This window comes from Melanerpes formicivorus, unplaced genomic scaffold (genome assembly GCF_026170545.1).
Source record: "Melanerpes formicivorus ecotype bairdi unplaced genomic scaffold, bMelFor1.0.p_v2 SCAF_16, whole genome shotgun sequence".
Classification (NCBI taxonomy): domain Eukaryota; kingdom Metazoa; phylum Chordata; class Aves; order Piciformes; family Picidae; genus Melanerpes; species Melanerpes formicivorus.
This window is the reverse complement of record NW_027142368.1, coordinates 15,744,956-15,759,018: the sequence shown is the minus strand read 5'-3', so window position 1 is coordinate 15,759,018 and position 14,063 is coordinate 15,744,956. Positions and strand designations below refer to the sequence as shown.

At 45.4% G+C, this 14,063-nt stretch overlaps 1 long non-coding RNA gene across 2 annotated transcripts; it reads right to left on the bottom strand.

Annotated features, from left to right (window-relative positions):
* Positions 1 to 721: 721 nt before the first annotated feature.
* LOC137446226 (uncharacterized) lies at positions 722 to 5,267 on the bottom strand. 2 transcript variants are annotated; one of them, XR_010988584.1, is made up of 4 exons: positions 4,762 to 5,267; positions 2,277 to 2,369; positions 1,969 to 2,155; positions 722 to 1,346 (listed from the first exon to the last, which is right to left on the bottom strand). It is a non-coding gene; the product is annotated as an uncharacterized lncRNA (long non-coding RNA). The 2 variants fall into 2 exon arrangements; XR_010988585.1 differs by having other exon boundaries at positions 1,969 to 2,369.
* Between the last annotated feature and the right edge of the window lie 8,796 nt (positions 5,268 to 14,063).

Here is a 14,063-nt window from a genome sequence, read left to right as displayed (position 1 = left end):
GGCTATAACCAGTTAAAAACCTGCAGGTGGCTTCAGACCCAACTGACTGGGAAGAACCTCATGGAATTTGGTAACAAATCAGCCAATCAGGAAAAATCCATTCCTGCAGGTCCACAGCACAGCACGTGGATACTGAGCTCAGACACCCATCTTCAGCCTCATTCAGGCGCCAGGGGTGGCTGCATGCAGGCAGGCTGTGCAGCTGACATCTGAACACCCAGAGCAGCAGGCAGTCCAGCAGGCAGCACGCCATCACATTTCGTGTGTCAAGACTGGGCCACTAGCAGTCTTGGACTGCCCAGCAATAGGATTCCTTCGAGCTTGTCCAGATCATTCAACTGGCAAGAGTCCACAAGTCTGTTCCCAGCCACAAACCCAAGCCCAAGTCTGATAGGGAGTCATTCCACTCAGCCAAGTGCCAGGTTTTGCCCCTCTGTCAGCATGAGGCTTTCTGAAGCATCTTCGCTTGCTTGCAGTCTCAACAGGTCATTTCTCTCCCATCAGCTCCCAAGGTAAAAGCTGCTCTAGCTCCATTTCGCTTAGCCAGTTGCCCCCATTGCCAATTCAAACCCGAACCAGCCTCTTGAAGCCTTAGTTCTCTTTTCTGTCAGGAAACCTTCGGGACAGTTTATAATCTATATAAGCGCTCAGACAGGACCACAAAACGAATCGTATTAATATAATGACAACCAGTAAGGCCATCAAAAGGACTGATTCCATATTCAAACTGGGATAATGAAGTAATGGGGGGGGCAAAAATTAAATAAATAAACAAATAGATAAAATACTCTGGGAGGTCTAATGATATAATCCAGGGTTCAGCTCTGCGTGGCCAGGCCAGCCATTCCTGTAGCATTCCAATCAAAGTGATCTCACTAGCATGTGAGAGAAGAGTCCAGCTGACAGATTTGGGACATGTAACGTACTATTTAGTCAAGAGGCCCCATGTGCTATTCATAAAGCATTAACAACTTTAATATTGACAATGACAGCATTGTCAGCAGACCTCTGGAAGGAGGTGGGGGGGGGAGGGGAGGAACCTCCATAAACTCCATCGCTGTGAAGTTGGACTTCTTTTTTCTTAAATGATTTTTTTTTTTGGGCCCCTTTTTCCCGATGCTGATGTAATCTCCAAACATCTCCAGCAGCAGCTGCTCGGCGAAACCGGGCACCTTCTCTCCTAGGCCCTTTCAGCAGCACACGCAGCACTTTCCAGCTCCCTCAAGACAATCAGGGCCTTTCTTTCACCAATTAGCTATCACTTCAAGAGCCCTGCGCTGTCCAACGAGCTCTTAAGAATGGTCTTTGGAGGAAACAACACTGGAGTTGTTTTTTTTCTTTTCCCCCTAGACAAATTAAAAGGGGAAGAAGGGAGGGAGAGGGGAGGGGAAAGAAAAAGAAATAAAAGAAAGGAACAAAAAGAGAAAAGCAGAACAAAACAAATCAGAACACAGAAGCTGTCCAAAATGCATCACTCATTTAGCACATCGACCAACACAGAAGTGTCCTCGAGAGCCAGTGCTGGAGCAAGGCACACACAAAAACTGCTCCCACTTTCTTTAGGAGATAGTTTGTTTAGCTGAATATGTTAAACAGGTCTCATAAAGAGAAGGGCTCTTGTTCCAGCAAGTCTCTGAGCTATAGGAACTAAAAGGGAAAGTCCTGCAAGGAGTATATTCTGTTTCCTTATTTGGCTCTCCAAATGTAAAGCAGCATTATTTGAAGTAGACATTATAGGAAAGAACTTGGCTTAGCTCACTTTAAATATAGATGGATTGATGAAATGAGTAATTACTGGAACTGCTAAGATCCTTTTGAACTCACTCAACAAGCAAGCTCCTTTCCCCAGAAACCACACTTTCCATCTAAAAAGAAATTAAAGCCTGATTCAGAGACATTAAGCTCTGAATTTTACAGCCCTTTTTCCTCTCCCCCCCCTTTAAAATAAAGGAATAGGTAAAGCAGTACCTTGAGGTCCTCACGGATGCCAAGTCTCCATTAGAGCAAGTACAAACTCCAGGACTCAGTTCAAGAGGAGAACAAGTGACTTTTATAGGTGTTTAAGTAATGCTTTAAGTTTAAACATCTAGAAGGTATTACTTAAGGCATAGTTCCTGAGCCTGGACTTCAGCAACAGGACCTGGCCAAGTGGAATCTTGAGGGCAAAAAATATGAAGGATCAGCAGTAAGTGAAATGACCTGGACAAGGTCCAGGCAATAGCACAGTGCCAGGGCTACCTCCCTGGTTTACCTCTGCATCAAACCAAGTGGCATACCGAAGTGTTGAGGGGCAGTGTTCTCTCCAGCAGCATTTTCTGGTCAGTCTTGTCTTGACTGGGGTAACCTCGTGAGAGTCAACACGTTGCCTTCTGCAAGGACAACACAAATCAGAGAATCATAGCATGGTTTGGGTTGGAAGGAACCTTAAAGATCATCCAGTTCCAACCCCAATATACATTTGCACTACCACTAAAAGAAAAACAAACAAACAAAACAAAACAACAAGAAGACAAATAACAACAGCCCATTGCCTTTTATTGACTGTGCAGTGGAAGCCTTTGTGAACAGTTAAATGGCTCTGGCAAAGGAAATATTTCAAGGGGGTTGAGGAGTTTGTTTGCACTAATAGGTGCTCCTAATTGCTACAGGGATGTTTTTTCACTGGTGTTGGAAAGTGTCAGAGCTGATCAGATTGCTTAAAAGGAAAGTCTGATGTATTACCCTACATGCATTTATGAAGGAATGTGAATCAGCTCAAATTCCTCTGCTCAGGAAGGCTTAAGCAAAGGATGAGCACACACCATCAGGATTAAGGAGGAATCTTTGTGGAGGTGCCCTGAACAATGGCTGTCTTTTGATACCTAGAGATTTCAAAAGGCACATCAGGTTAAGGGACTGCTCCTTTCAGCCAGCAAAGATTTTGCTGAAGAAATGCAGCAGGCTGTAAAGAACAAATGTATATACAAATACACCTCCAGATATAGGGGAAAGGATGAAAGGGACCCAGAAGGTCGAGCAGCTTGCCCTAAAGCAAGGTCAACTATGTCATTCCTGACAGCTGTTTCTCTAACCTGTTTTCACAAGAGACCTACAGAGAAGAGAAGAAAGGAAATCTTTACTTCATCTGAAAGGGATTTAAGCAGGAAAAGCAGTTTGACAAACTCTCCAGTGGCTCTATCTGCTGCAACACAACCACTGGCAGCCCACAGGCGGGGCTCTAACCTGCTCACTTGGGCAGCTGGCTCCCCTTGTAGCTGCACAGCAATTTGCTGGTTGAGGCCATGCTAGCTGCCTTTCCTCAGGAAAGCAAATCTCTCTCCGCCTGTCTCCTCTGGATGTCTCCAACTGTTACACCTGAGAATGTATCTGTTGTGGCAACCATCCCCCTTTTACCCTGCTGCCCATTCTCCAGCAGGGCTGCTGAAAACCATCAGCAGGAGTTCCCCAGTTCCAACACTAGCTAGCAGGACTGTTGTGTAATGCAGCACATCCCATGCCTTGGCCATCAGCTCCAGTTCAGTCTGCTAGTGGTGAGACGCCCTGTGGTTATTTCAGGGCCCATGAGGAACAAACTGGTGGTTCACTCCAGTGCCAAGTGAACAGGTGCCTCCTGCCCAGGCTCACAAGTGGTTCTCAGCAATGCCATCTCCAGCATTCCCTGAGAGGTGTCAAAGCCGGAACAGAAACCGCACAAGCCTGGCGCCTGGCACCGGGCTCTGCTCGGGACAGGCTGACAAAAAGCTGGGTAAGCTTCCACCAGGGCTGCCTGGTCAATAGCAGTTCTATGGCTCCACATGCCACGGCTGTCAGCTTGGCACTCTTTGGAGGAGCTGCATTTATTCACACAAAGGAAGACTGAGCTTCATTTGCTGGAGATGGGAGGACAGAGCTTTCCTGCTTACATTTCACTTCTTGGGGCAGATTTCCTCCCACAGAAACTCAATGGCACAGCACAAGCAGGGCAAATCTATGTGCCAGATGAAACCCTTGTGTGGTTAGGCTTTAGAAAACGCAGTTTAATACTCAGAGCTGTGCTTCCCTCCCTGGTGAAGCACTATACGAAGCCTATCTATTGATAATTGCTATTTGGATTCCCTCAAACATACTTTGTCACACAACAGATGTTCCTAATGCCTGGCAGCATTCTTAATGATTCGCCTTTCTGAAGGCTGTGTGCTGTATCACACATAAAAGCATCCTTTCTGCTCAGTTTATTTTGCTAAAATCATTTTTTTCAACTAATCATCCTCTCTAGAGGACAATGGCAGGCTAGAAGAGTATTCCTGATGGGTGAGATTTTATTGCTAACAGATGTTTTCATCGCCTCACCAACATCATTACCCTCTTCTGCTATAAATATTTATTAAAATCCTCTGATTTGGAAAGGGTTTCCAAGACAAATTCCATCTTTTGCTTTTCAATTAGCAGATGATGAATTGTCCTGGTAATCAGTGCCCATTAAAAATAAAACCCAACCAAAAAAAACAAAAAAATAAAGAAGTCTGCATTATGCATTCTTGTTGACCAAAGGATTTCACATCTAATTTTCCAGTTCCACTCAGGAAGCAGCCCACCACCTAAAATGTAAAAGCATGTAACCACATTCCTCAAGCTGTAGAGCAGCAAGGGAATTCCAAGCAGCAAAGCAGACAGCACAACAATAATCATCCAACATCCACTCTTAGCATCAGCTTGAAATGTAGCCCCAAACAGAAAGAAATTAGAATTAAAAGAAAAGCCAAAACAGGATATTTGACTTACTGTCTTTATCCCACAGTGAAAAGTCAGGATAGCTACAAAAGAGAACAGCAAAGGGCTGCAGGTGTCGGCATCACAGGATCACAGGCTCACAGGATGTTGGGGCTTGGAAGGAACCTCAGGAGATCATCAAGTCCAACCCCCTGCCAGAGCAGGACCATAGAATCTAGTGCAGGTCACACAGGAACACATCCAAATGGGTCTTGAAAGTCTCCAGAGAAGGAGACCCCACAACCTGTCTGGGCAGCCTGCTCCCGTGCTCTGTGACCCTCACAGTGCAGAAGTTCCTCCTCCTGTTGAGGTGGAACCTCCTGTGCTGGAGTTTTCATCCATTTTCCCTCGTCCTGTCACAGGGTGCAAGTGAGCAGAGCCTGTCCCCTCACTCTTGATCCCCAGCTCTCAGATGTTTCTAAACATTTATTAAATCCCCTCTCAGTCTTCTCTTCTCCAGACTAAAAAGCCCCAGGTCTTGGCTAACAAGAAGTCCCCAGTTAGGAGGAAAAAAAAACCAACCAAAAAAGAAAAAGAAACATTCACAACCAGGACTTATCTCTCAGAATCATGTGCCTGGTACAGTTATCAGAGTCAAAAAGGCACCTTGGTCCAGTTTACACATGTGAAATCTCCTGAACAAGCACTCTGCAGCACACTGAAAACAAAATGCCACTTAAAAAGAGCCAGATCAAGATATTCAGAGCTTTAGAGGACAGAAAATCTGCGTTCAAAGTCAGTTCCTCCTTCACATATCTCAGGATAACATGCACGTATCAAGAGCATTCAATGTGGCATTGAGTCAAAGGAAACCAAGCACCTGTCCCACTGGGTTCCTGTTGGAAAATCCCCAGCACTCCTCCCACTGCAGTCAGTTTGATATGCCCATTTCCATCGTTCAGAAAAGCAAGGGCAGAAATAAGATAGCCTTCGTTTATTACATATTTCTTCTCTTTAGGAATAAATTCGTTGTCTGTAAAACCAGAACTGCCTTTGCTTCATCCTCCAAGGCCTCACAGTCAAAAGTGAGGTGAAAAGAAAAGAAAAGAAAAGAAAAGAAAAGAAAAGAAAAGAAAAGAAAAGAAAAGAAAAGAAAAGAAAAGAAAAGAAAAGAAAAGAAAAGAAAAGAAAAGAAAAGAAAAGAAAAGAAAAGAAAAGAAAAGAAAAGAGAAAAAAGAAAAATTGAAAAGGAAAAAGGAAAAGAGAAAAGAGAAAAGAAAAAAGGAAAAAAGAAAAAAGGGGGAAAAAAAAAGAAAAAAAAAAAAGGAAATTAAAAAAAAAAAGAAAACTATAAAAGTAAAAAAGGAAAAAAAGGAAAAAAGGAAAAAAGGAAAAAAGGAAAAAAGAAAAGCCCAAAATGTGCAAGAAACAATGAGAAAAAAAGAGAAAAAAGGACCAAGAGGAAATGAAACAAAACCTCACAAATCAGTCTCAAAAGCGATGAGCTGCGGAGATCAGTGTTTGGAGCAAGGCTTGACCCTGTGACTCACGGATTGTCATGGCTGCTTGCAGCCCAAGAGCAGTGTGAGCAGCAGGACAGGGAAGGTGATTCTGCCCCTCTGCTCTGCTCTGATGAGACCTCACCTGGAGCACTGTGTCCAGCTCTGGGGCCTCCAGCCCAAGAGAGACATGGACCTGCTGGAGTAGGTCCAGAGGAGGGCCACAAGGATGATCAGAGGGCTGGAGCACCTCTCCTGCAAAGCCAGCCTAAAGCATTCCACGAATCCATGAACTAAAAGCTAAAGCAAGGGGTAAAATTTCACAGGTGATTTGTGCTTTGGTGAACTGCTGGCCATGGAAAGGACTGGAAGATGACATCACACCACCCATAAATGCAATCACTGAGTGTGCTTTACAAATGATGGAAGATAAACCTTCCACATGCTTCACTGACACAGCTCTGAACCTTATTCGCCTCTCTCCAAACGAGATTACATTATCTGAAAGGTGCATGTGAAATATTTCTTGCAAAGGTTTCCTTGGGAATTACTGGAGTTTTGGAAACTGTGAAGATAGACAATCAAAAACATAGTTTCATAGTTTCATTCAGGGTTGGAAGGGACCACAAGGATCATCTAGTTCCAACCCCCCTGCCATGGGCAGGGACACCCCACACTACATCAGGCTGGACAGAGCCTCATCCAGCCTGCTCTTAAACACCCCCAGGGACGGGGCCTCGACCACCTCCTTGGACAACCCATTCCAGGGTCTCACCACTCTCATGGTGAAGAACCTCCTCCTCACATCTAGCCTGAATCTCCCCACCTCCAGCTTCATTCCATTCCCCCTAGTCCTATCACTACCTGAGATCCTGAGAAGTCCTTCCCCAGCCTTCCTGTAGGCCCCCTTCAGATACTGGAAGGCCACAATGAGGTCACCTCGAAGCCTTCTCTTCTGCAGACTGAACAGCCCCAACTCCTTCAGTCTGTCCTTCGACCAGGCCCTTATTAAATACATGTGGAACTAGAAAAAAAAACCCAAACTTCTGAAGTTTATTTGAAACCATGTGAGGAAGAAGGAATCAGGAGTTATCAGGACATTACCACAGCCAAGAGAACAAATAAATAAATGGTGTGGGATTGCCTGGCTGAGGCTTTATGCTTTGGCTTTGTCTCTCCAGTGGCTTGTTTTCCTGTGTCTCACTTTTGGGCAGCCACACATCACTGGATCAGACAATCCATCAGTTTGGAAGTTTCCATCTTCCAGCCTGAACTTTGCGTCGGAGGCTTTGTGGCCAGACCCGGGGCGGGCATTCAGCAACCTATATTGTGTTTTGCACAAGTTTTTCATTCTCCTAACAGGTTCTCCTGCTCAGTTTTGAAGTTTCTTTGCACACACACACACACACACAAAAACCAAGGAGAAGGGGGGGGGGGGGGGGGGGGGGGGAAAGAAGGGGAGCTGGGGCAAAGAAGGAAAGAAAAGAGTCCATTTGCAAAAATTACACTGCTAGATTACAAGAGTTGAAAGCTGGTATGTAACTTTGCTCCGGGTGATCAAACTGCTAATCAGGAATGCTGTCGGGAACAGAATGGAATTCCAAATAAATTAGCCATGTCCAAGAAGCCAATACAACACAGGATTAGGGCTCACAAAGAAAACAAATTTATTCAGCCTACTTTATCGGAATCCCTAATAACGTGTACCAGTTTTTCTCATCGCTGTCTGAGCTCTTCCACTGTGGAACAGTGTGGAGAAGGAAAAATGAGTCACACTTCATAAATCTCCTCCCTGCACAGACACCTAGAAACGTTATATAGAAGCGAGACACACAACAGCCTCCCGCGTGAATCCGTGTGCACATCGCAGCCCCAGCAGCAACGTGCCTGCTTATCCCTGCGAGTTAATTTCCGAGGCACCTGACCGAAGCAAAGACACTGCTCACTTGTTTGAAAATCCACACAGAGGGAGGAAATGGCTAGGATGGCAAAAGAGCACCAAAAGGAGCTTCAGCACCACGCTGAGTGAAAGAACCAGCCGCAAAGACGAATCTCTCTCCCCTACGACCCTGCCATCAGCCACACTTTTTATCAAGTACAGAAAGGAAAAAATCCTGATGTCCACAGACTGCAGTGGGGAACAGTGTGGCTGAGGCACTGTCTGCAGCCCGAATGCAGATTCTATTTTTGCCTCTGACAGCATCCCAGAGAAACTTTTCAGACCGGTTTATGCCAAAACGCCGGGAACAGCAAGATACACCCTGAAGATTGCTGTGTTTCCTTGACCCGGGAAGTTCATCTTCACCAGAGAGTCATAGAACCTTAGAATGGTTTGGGTTGGAAGAGACCATAAAGATCATCCAGTTCCAACCCCTCTGCCTTGGGGAGGGACACCTCCCACTAGCCCAGGTTGCTCAAGGCATCATCCAGCCTGGCCTTGAACACTTCCAGGGAAGGGGCATCCACAGCTTCCCTAGGCAACCTGTTCCAGTGTCTCACCACCCTCACTGCAGAGAATTTCTTCCTAGTCTCCAGTCATAATCTGCCCTCCTCAAGTTTCAATCTATTCCTTCTCATCCTATCATTCCCAACCCTTGTCAAAAGTCCCTCCCCAGCTTTCATGTAGCTCCCTTAAGGTACTGGAAGGCTGCTCTAAGGTATCCCTGGACTTGCTGATCTCTCAGGTCTTTTCCAAGCTGCTTGATTCTGTGATTCTGTGATTCATGCACTCAGGTGAAGCACACTTGGGAGTGCTTGGACACCTGGGGTGGATTTCTACATTTCCAGAACACAGACACTGGATTTCTGAGTGAAGAGAGGCGGATGATCACTGGGAGTGAGCAGCACTGCTCCACTCCCCTGCTCTTGGCTCATCATATCAACCAGATTTTTTGATGAAATCCAACAGGGACCAGGGTAGATATGCACAGGGCAGTGTCAGGAGGACAGAGCCAGGCTCTGTTCAGTGATGTTCAAGGCTAGGATAAGGGGCAACAAGGGCAAGCTGGAGCAGAGGAGGTTCCACAGGAACATAAGGCAAAACGTTTTCACTGGGCAGGTGACAGAGCCCTGGAGCAGGCTGCCCAGAGAGGTCGTGGAGTCTCCTCTGGAGAGATCCAAAACCTACCTGGATGTGTTCTTGTGTGACCTGCCCTGGGTACTCCTGCTCAGGCAGGGGGTTGGGACTGGATGGTCTTTTAAGGTTCCTTCCAACCCCTAACAGGCTGTGATTCTGTGAGGCATATTCTGGGTTACCACATGAAATATTTGGCTTTCCAAAACACCACCATACATTATCATTTGATCAGGGAGTGCTCTCCTCCTGTAGCCCCAGAGCAGTGTGCTTGAGTTACACTGCAGATTTTTCATTGAAAAGAAACCCCAAACCCACAAAACCAAAACACCACCAAAAAAAAACACCCCACAGAACATAAAGCAAGTAGGTGAAAGGTAACTGTATCACTTTACAGACACAAGCTACCCTCTGATTACAACTAATTAAGATATTCAGCAGCCTTAAAACAATACCTTTTTTTAATCAATGAACCCAGACGGCATTCACAGCTTTTGGGGATGACAAATGCCCTTTGAAAGAGTTAATAGGCAAAGGTTTGTGCTGGCAATGAATAGGGCTACCTTTAATTGATCCAAGAGCCTTAGAGAGCTGTCTTATAGCATGATGATGTAGTATTTGGGTTGCAAATAGGCCAAAATAAGCATAAAGGAAATCTGTAAGACCATGAGACCTTTCATTTTTTCATTGCAGGGAGGGAAGAGGGGGGAAGCGCTGGGGGGAAAATGAGAGAGCTCTGCTGGGGCTATCTTTGTGTTCCAGCACTTAAAATAGATAAAACCAGAGCAGTTTTGAGGAAAAGAGAAGAAGTGACCAGGCCATAATTCTAAGAATAGATCTTGGGGTGCATAAAAATGTACAAAACATAAATAAATAAATAAACAAACAAGAGAAGAAGATGACCTAATGATATAAAAAATATTGGGTAAAGAAATACCCTGAGGGAGAAGGATATTCCATCAGCTTTACCACCACTGCATGGCCCTGCATTCCCTTTAAACTTCTGAAGTGAGGGGAATTCAAGAAACTATCTGGAGAAGAGGCAGTTCTGTGGCTCCATTTATTATTTTCCCCTTCATTCTTTGTTCATCTTTTACATGGCTTTGCTCAAGAGGTACAGGAAACTTGCACACAAGCAGTGGCTCCCAAAATTAAGGGGGGGTAGTAGTAAGCATTCTTCCCTGAATAGCCACAGAACCAATAAAAATTGATTTTTCTCAGCAATAGGAAATCCATTTAGCCAGATGTGTTCTTTATGAGACCATCCAGTTCTGGGCACCCCAGTTCAAGAGGGACAGGGATCTACTGGAGAGAGTCTAAGGGAGGCTACAAGGATGAGGAAGGGACTGGAACATTTGGGATGGGCATTGGAATGTGCTGCCCAGGGAGGTGGTGGAGTCCCCGTCCCTGGAGGTGTTCAAGAAGGGATTGAATGTGGCACTTGGAGCCATGGTTTAGTAGTCAGGAGGTGTTGGGTGACAGGTTGGACTTGATGATCTTTGAGGTCTTTTCCAACCTTATTGATTCTATGATTCTATGATCTCAATCACACACTAATGTTGCCTAATCATTAGGAAGGAACTAGTCCAGGCTTCAGCTGGTCTTCACCATGAACTCAGTTCTGGCAGAATCCTTTCCTCATTTAACAAAATATAAACCAAATTCCTCAAACTTTCACAGGTGCAAACTTCATACCAAAGAAGAATTTTTCTGCAAAGTCTGAGGCAAGCAAATTACCAGAGAAAGGGATTTGAAATGGGATGACTGTTGAAGGATATTATCAAGATCTCAGGAAAAAAAACCCAAGAAAATCAGAAAGAGAAATTCTTGAATTTGAGATTTTCTGAACAGGCAGAGATGGCAGGAGCTGGGGGTGAAAAACCAGCTGGTGTCACTCCTTAAAAATCAAAAAGCAGAGCAATAAAACAGCCTGCTCCAAAACATGCATTCAGGTGTGTTAGGGAAAGTCATGGCCACATTCAATTCAGAGCAGGGAACAGGTAAGCTGTTTGCAAATTCTGCTCAGTGTATTCACCCCACAGCCATCACCAAATTCTGTTCACTGTCGTCACCCCACAGCCACCATCAAATTCTGTTCAGTGTTCACCCCACAGCCACCACCAGATTCTGCTCAGTGTGGTCACCCCACAGCCACCACCAGATTCTGTTCACTGTGGTCACCCCACAGCCACCACCAGATTCTGCTCAGTGTGGTCACCCCACAGCCACCACCAAATCCTGTTCACTGTGGTCACCACACAGCCATCACAAAATTCTGTTCACTGTGGTCACCCCACAGCCATCACCAAATTCTGTTCACTGTGGTCACCACACAGCCACCATCAAATTCTGTTCACTGTGGTCACCCCACAGCCATCACCAAATTCTGTTCACTGTGGTCACCACACAGCCATCACCAAATTCTGTTCACTGTGGTCACCACACAGCCATCACAAAATTCTGTTCACTGTGGTCACCCCACAGCCATCACCAAATTCTGTTCACTGTGGTCACCCCACAGCCATCACCAAATTCTGTTCACTGTGGTCACCACACAGCCATCACAAAATTCTGTTCACTGTGGTCACCCCACAGCCATCACCAAATTCTGTTCACTGTGGTCACCACACAGCCATCACAAAATTCTGTTCGCTGTGGTCACCCCACGGCCACCACCAGATTCTGCTCAGTGTGTTCACCCCAGAGCCATCACTAAATTCTGCTCAGTGTTCACCTCCCAGCCACCATAAAGTCCTCTTCTAGAAGTAAATAAACAGGGAAAAAAATTACAACATCTTCATTGGAGGTCTGGGTAAAAGTGCAAAAAAAGCCTGACCTTGCCTGTCTGAGGCAAAAGAGCTGCAAACACACATCCCCACTAGGAATGCCTGCCTCCTGAGAGGAGTCTGCCCCTGCAGTACAAGTTCTGAGGAAAAGAACTGAAAAACAACCTCCCTAACATAACTCCAGGATATTTTTCTGTTTGATGATTCTAATCCCCCTCCACCACGACCCACAGGATTACAAGGGCACCAAGGTAACCACCAGCTGCAGCCTGCAAAAGCTCCTTCAAGGCACAGGCATCAGTAGGTGAGCAGGAGACCCAGGACACGTGGGCAGTGACACAGCACTCAGTAAAAGATACTGTGGGCTGTGCACTTTGCTTATTTCTGCAGAAGGAAAGCCAAAATATTGTGCTGTGTTCTGAGGAGTTTTTCTTTCCAAAAAAAAAAGAAAATTAACAACTTTGAGAAAGTCTTCTTGTTCTACTCATGTCCATTCAGGCTGCTAGAGTCTTCTTGTCTAATTGAGAGCCAGGACATTTCCCTCTGCTATAGGATGTTCCATATAAATTCCAGCTAGAATGAAGTCTCAAGGAAAAAAAGGCTGTACAAGGATGTCTTTAGAGGGACACCATGCTCTCGAGGAACACTTCAAAACCAACTGCCTTTTGAGCAGAGAGTATCTGCAACTTTCCCCAAGCGTGCTGCAGCACTGCTGGATGAGGCACTCAGTGCCATGGTTTAGTTGATTAGGTGGTGTTGGGTGAGAGGTTGGATTTGATGATCTCAAAGGTCTTTTCCAACCTGGTTAATTCTGTACTCTGGTTTATAAACCAGACAATCACATCCCACCTGGAAGTGTGTGTGGGAGCTGTTTACAGAGGGCACACCAACAGAGCACTACCCGGCTGGTCAGAAAGCAAGCATGCTGGAGACTGCTGCAAAATCTGTGGGACACAGGGATGGTTGTTCCCAAGGCTGTCAGACTCCAGGTGTGAGCTCCATGGGTGAGCACTGCCACACGTTGCCTACAGATTACAGGACCCACATGCATAATAGGCTGTAAGGGCAATGTTCCTCTGAGCACCAAATTGACTGTTGTTGGCATTAGGTTTACTTTGTGCATCTCTTTGCAGGTTTACAGTGACTACCAGTGCCAAAATCCTACACTCGTGAGCTTGTCTTTGTTCAAGCAAATACCACACTGATGAGGAACTACAGCATAGAAAGTCTGAAAAGAAATGAACCCAGATTTTCCATGCAGCAGTTATTTTACAGCTGCCTCACAGAACTAACAGCAACAACATATTCTCAAAGCCAGTTCATATTTTACTCTTGAACCAAACATAGAAGTATTCCTTTATCTTCACCCCTGTGTGCAAATGCACACACACACACACACCTGGAAAGCTGAAACAAAGACTTCAAGGTGGGGGAAGCTGATTCAGAAGGAGAAATGGGATTCCCAGTGCCAGAGATGGACTCAGTTTCAGAGACAAAACCAGAAACCCATTACTCTTCGGTCTTCAGACAAAAGCTTTCCAGATTCCTTACAAGTGGAAATAACTCTTGCTATCCTGAATCATTTATTTCTTAAAAAAGTAATCTCCAGGAAGCTTTACTTAAAAGCTGGTGGAGTCTCTTTGCAGAATGTGCTGCTTAGATGTGCTTTAATTACAGTCTCTGTCACCTACCATCCCAGGCCCAGCCACAGCACCCAGGCAAACAGAACCCACAACATATGCCAACAGAGGCAGGAGTTTTCACCATATCCTAAGTGGCAACAGGCACAGATAAAGTTGTGCTTTCTGCTCCACAAGCATAAATCCTCAGCAGCTCCACAAGTATAAATCCTCAGCAGCTCCACGTTGACAGAAACCTCACCCTAAAAGCTCTGTGGACTCTCCTCAAATCAGCTGGGATAGTAAGAAAGCAAGCCTGGAATGCAAACTTTGATCCTTCATTCTAAAAAATGTGCTTCACAATTCAATACCTTTGATGTAAATCTTATAAAAGCCT